Source organism: Papio anubis, chromosome 10, assembly GCF_008728515.1.
Source record: "Papio anubis isolate 15944 chromosome 10, Panubis1.0, whole genome shotgun sequence".
NCBI classification, from domain to species: domain Eukaryota; kingdom Metazoa; phylum Chordata; class Mammalia; order Primates; family Cercopithecidae; genus Papio; species Papio anubis.
This window is the reverse complement of record NC_044985.1, coordinates 3,680,209-3,686,208: the sequence shown is the minus strand read 5'-3', so window position 1 is coordinate 3,686,208 and position 6,000 is coordinate 3,680,209. Positions and strand designations below refer to the sequence as shown.

The window sequence follows — 6,000 nt, the reverse complement described above, 5'->3', positions numbered from 1 at the left end:
TCTGGAACTGGGAAGTGAATATCGCATGTTTGCAAGATTCATTGTTAATCTTCAATAATCAATTGCTTTCCTATATATCAACAAAAAACTGGAATTTCAAGTTAGAAACACAATACCGTTTATAATAACAACAAAAGATGAAGACTTAGATATAAATATAATAAAATATGCACTAGATAAATATGAGGAAACCCACAAAAATGATTAAATAAATCCAATAAGAACTAAATAAATGGAGAGATATTCCATGTTTATGGAGAGAAAGACTCAATATTGCTAAGATGTCCATTCTTCCCAACCTGATCTATAGATGCCATGTAATACCCCCAAAAATCCCAGGATGTTATTTTGTGGATGTCAACAAACTCTTTTTAAAATTTATATCAAAACAAACTAAAGAAACAGAATAGTAAACACAATACTAAATATAACAAAGTTGGACAACTGACACTACCTTGACTTCAATAATTACTTTCAATATTACTTCAATAGCTACAGTAATCAGGACAGTGTCATATTGGCAAAAAAAAATAGACAAATAGAAAAGAATAGAAAACATATCAATAGAACAGAATAAAGAGCCCAGAAATAGACATAAATATAGTCAACTGATCTTGACAAAGAAAGAAAGGCAATACAATGGAGAAAAATATGACCTTTTCAAAAAATTGTACTAAAACAGGGAACTTCATATTTGAAAAATGAATGAATCTAGATATAAACCGTATGTCTTTCACAAAAAATTTACTCAAAGTTCATCATATAGTTAATGTAAAATGCAAAGTTATAAATATCTAGAAGATAACACAGAATAAATTCTCAATGACCTTGGGTTTGGGAATGAGTTTTTAGACACAACACCATCACCACTATCCATGAATGAGAATTATTCATAAGTTGTACTTTATTAAAATTTAAAAATTCTACTCTGAAAAAGACACTATTAAGAGACTGAAAAGACAAAAGTGGGGAAAAAATCTTAGCAAAACACATATCAGATGAAGGACTTGTATCCAAAATATACGAAGAGCTCTTAAAACTCAATAATAAGAATACAAACAACCCAATTAAAAATAAGTAGATAATCTGTACAGGTACCTTAACCAAGAAGATACACAGATCTCAGATAAGTATATCAACAGTTGTTCAACAATATATGTGTTAGGGTATTGCAAACTACAGTAACTATGTGATACCACTACACACCTATTAGAATTTCTAAAAAAAAAAATTTAACAATTCCAAGTGCTGCAAGGGTGTAAGGCATCCTAGCAGGAATACAAAATAGTAGAGCCACATTAGAAAACAGTTTGGCAGTTTCCTACAAAGCTAAACAGTCTTCTCACACAATCTAGCAATTGTACTCATGGCATTTACCAATTTAATTGGAAGGTCGTATCCACAAAAAACCTGCACATGAATGTTTATAGCAGCTTTAATCATAATTGCAAATAATCGAAAGCAAATAAAATGTACATCAATACATGATACTGAATAAACAAACTGTAATATGTCCATATAATGAAATATTATTTAGTAATTTTTTAAAAAGAGCTACTGAGCCGTAAGAGGACGTGAAAGAACCTTAAATGTATATTATTATGCATAAGAAGCCAATCTGAAAAGACCGCATTCTGTATGAGTCCAACTGTATGACGTTCTAGAAAAAAAGCAAAACTATAGAAACAATAAAAACAGATCTGTGGTTTTCTAGGACTCAAGAGGAGGCGGAGGATGAATAGGTGAAACATAGCGGATTTTCAGGGCAGTGAGACTATTCTTCATACATTGCAGTGGCAGATACATGATATTATGCACTTGTCAAAACCCATAGACTATATAATACAAGGGGTGACCCTTGGTATTACTATAGATTTATAGTTCATAATAATGCATCTATATTGGTTTATTGTAACAAATGTATCACGTGAATGTTAGTAAGTCGGAGACCTCACCTAAATGCTGAGGCACTTACCAGAGCCCGTCCTCTTTGCTGAGCTGTGAACTTCATTTTTCTCCCCAGCCTCAAAAGATTGTCGTCATCTCTTCTCAGTTTTCTCAGCCACCATTTGTGTATGAGAAAATGCCTCTGGAGAAAAAGTGACACCAAATGTCAGAACTACTTTTCTGTGCTTCTCCTTTCTATAGACTCTTAGCCCTTCAAGTCTTCCTGCCACATTAGTTCTCCTACAACCTCAAACTAATTTTATTAATATTGTGGTCAAGGTTTATAAATGTTCTTGGCTGCATAGTTGATGCCCTGTCCAATCCTAAAATTAATTGGAAGTAGTATAAAGAGTGAGATCAGTGGTGAATAGTCAAAAGACCATGACAGGAAGAAAATATTTGTGTATGTAACAGTTAAATATTTATACACAATATATAAATAACTATAATAAATCAGTAAGAATATAGAGAATCAACAAAAAAGAGAAGTGTGCAAAGAATCTAAACAGGCCGTTCACAAACAAAGCACAAATAGGTTATATATGAATAGATCTAGTAGGTATGCAGGCTTGCTTTTCATCAAGAAAATACAAATTAAGCTAGCCATAAGATGCTATTTTTCATACACTGGATTTTTAATATTTTACAGATTAATACAATACTCTATTGATGTGATATCAATAGAGTGAAACAATTCCATAGAATATGGAAGTGGGAGTGAAAATTGCCAATTAGCAAATATCTTTCTATATTTCAAATTTATTTACCCTCCGACTCAGCAATTTGATTTTTCAGAATTTGTTATTCAGAAATTTTCATAAAAGTACACACAGATACACTAGCTAACAAAAAAACTGTTGAGAGTCCACTGTTTGTTAGGCATTGTTCCTAGTGCTTTACATGAACAAACTCATACAATTCTCACAGTGACACAGAGATGATAGATGGATCCCAGTCCGAATGGTAGTTGAGGGAGGAAACTGAAGCTAGAATGGAAATAGAGTAAACTACTATAAACTATAGAAGAGCTTATTGTTGTCTCAAACAGTCATTGGTAGAGGCAAAATTAAAAGAAAAGAAGAGAGATTGAGAGAGAATGGCTGAATGTACCAGGCTTGGTTTTGGCAGGTAGAAACAGAACAGAAAGTGTTGCCCAGATGTATCAAGGGGCTGTGACATGGAACCAGGTGGAGACAGCCACAGGGCTGAGCCGGCCATGTCCCTAAAATGAAATAACCATGGGAGAAGATGTAATTGCCTCCATACCAAGTGCTTTTAATCACCTGTCACTTCCCTGGGCTCCACAGCGCCGTCTGCTGTGGGATCTAAGAAAGATGTACAAAACGGAGTCTCTTTGTCCAAGGATCTAGACATCTTTATAGGAACACTGTGGACTCCTCTCCAGTCTCCCAGTGGAGCCCTGCTGAGGCATCTAGGCAATATCTACAGTGCTGTGTGGGATTTCCTTTGAAGTCATTACCTCCACTGCTTGACTCTATTCTTCCTGAAGGCAACTCTGCATCGAATTCACCTCTGTGTCCTCATGGACTGTAGGTGAATGGCTGTTGAATACATAAATGATTGGAACCACAGATGGATGAACAGATGAGTAGGTAGGTGTATAGGGAGATAAACAATATTTCGTATTTAGTATTAACCCTTTTCTTATTATATGTAGGTGAGAGGGTTGCACTCGATAATGTCTAAATATCTACTATTCTGCAAATATTTCTATATTCTGATCTAGCTTATTAACATCCTTCAAGATTCCAGTTTGTGCTATTTATTTTCATCCTTCAAGCTGCATCAATATAGAGAGAACTATGATTTAAAATGGTACTGTTTTTCTTTAACTGCATTTTCTCCCTTCCAAGCAGAAAAGCCTTTCATACCTATCGTTTCATGTTTCTGAGAAAACAAGCACTAACAGCTTCAGGACTGAATATCAAAATATCTGTCCACTGTCATATTTATTCTTATACCAAAAGAAAATCTATTTCATGTTTATTATTTTTTATTGTTGCCATACACAATAAAATTCTGACGTTTCAGACGGTCATCACTTCCAGCAATTCTTGACAAAGTCAGACACAGCTGAGTCAAGGCATCAATCTGGCATAGTAAGAGCCATCCAAGCTTCCAGGGGCATGGCTCAAGCTGGGGAAACAGTGGCTTCCTGCACATGCTCTTCCTGTGAGGGAGAGCTGGAGGGCAAGAGGCTGAACCAAACCATCTAGCACATTCCAGATTATGCTGGGATGCACTCAGGTCATGTTCACTCACATTCCCCCAGCCAAAGCAAATCCCAGAGGACTAGGGTAGGGCAGTGCACTGGGCTCATGCTGGGGAAGGGAAGAGTAAATATTTGTTGCACAACAATACAAGCTATCCCAGGGGACCATTCAGCAGTGAGTCCTCAAGACCCTGCTGCTTCCTCACAGTCTGCTGCAACTCTGCCTGCTTTGCTTCCATTGGTGACTTTACCACCAGTAAGTGAAGATACAAGGTAAAAATAGTCGCCACTTATTGGGTACCTACTATGCCCCAGTCAATATATATGTGTATATATAAGTGTGTGTGTATATATACACACACACACACACAGACTTTTTTATATATACATAAAAGTATACATATAGACTTTTGTTTTCTGCATGTTTTGTAGGTATGCAATGCTTCACAATTTTAAATATATATATACTATGTATATACAGTATATATATACACTATGTATATATAGTATATATATACACATACTATATATACTATATATATACTATATATATATAGTAGTAATTGGGGTCTCACTATGTTGTCCAGGCTGGTCTCAAACTCAGAACCTCAAGCAATCCTCCCACCTCAGCTTCCCAAATTGCTGGGATTTACAGGAGTGAGCCACAGTGTCCAGTTTTATTATTTTTAATCCTCACCATAAATCTGTAAGGTGAAAGTCATGCATGCATTACATAAAAGAAAGCTACAGATCAAGGAGAGAAACTAAGTAGTCCAGTGTCACTAAGTGAGTCGATACCTAAGACAGATGTCAAGTCCAGTTCTACCGGCCCATGTAAGCAACTATGAGCTCCTTCCAGTTTCTTTTGATACTCAACCTCAAAGGTCATCTTATCTGATTTCTTTATCTATGTCAATAGAGACCACAATGAAATACTCTTATATACCAGACAGAATAACTTAATTTACAACACTCAAAATACCAACTGTTTGGCAGGTAGAATACTGACAACTTTATATACTGCTCATGGCCAAGGAAATTGGCGCTTTGGGGGAAAAAGCTTACATTATCTAACAAAGTTGAATGTATACTCTATGAAGCAGCAAGTCCACTTTTTTGTGTATAGTGTGACGTGTGTGTGTAATGTGTCTATACATATGGCACATGGAGAACCTGTATATATTATGTATATAATGTATATACATAAATATGTATAGTATGCACATATATATTACATATAGTATGTATATATAATGTATAGTGTGTGCATGTGTGTGTATATATCTGTGTCAATACATATCCAACAGAAATGTGTGTACCGGAACACCAGGGTACATGTACATGCACAAGAATTTTCATAGCAACATTACTTATAATTGCCCCAAACTAGATATAATCCAAATGTCTATTGGTGGCAGAATAGATCAAATTAATTATAATATATTTATATATTAGGATACAATGAAAATGAATGAACTACAGCTACAGATAGCAACAAAGTGAATTAATTTTATAGACATAAATTGAATGAAAAAAGCCAGACTCCAATGAGTAGACACTATATGATTCCATTTATGTAATGTTCAAAAAGCAAAGAAAACTATATTCTTTCTTAGGTGAAACTTGACAAAGAAAAATGAAGGCCAGGCACGGTGGCTCACACCTGTAATCCTAGCACTTTGGGAGACTGAGGTGGGCGGATTATGAGATCAGGAGATCGAGACTATCCCGGCCAACATGGTGAAATCCTGTCTCTACAAAAAATACAAAAATTAGCTGGCTGTGGTGGTGTGCACCTGTAGTCTCAGCGACTCAGGAGG

General features: G+C 35.4%; 1 long non-coding RNA gene across 2 annotated transcripts in view; it reads right to left on the bottom strand.

Annotated features, from left to right (window-relative positions):
• Nucleotides 1–611: 611 nt before the first annotated feature.
• Nucleotides 612–6,000, bottom strand: part of LOC103877322 — a 32,893-nt gene continuing 27,504 nt past the window's right edge. For both annotated transcript variants that reach the window (XR_002516013.2, XR_004176452.1), the window contains exon 3: nucleotides 612–2,089. This is a non-coding gene — a long non-coding RNA (uncharacterized LOC103877322). The remainder of the gene's footprint in view (nucleotides 2,090–6,000) is intronic.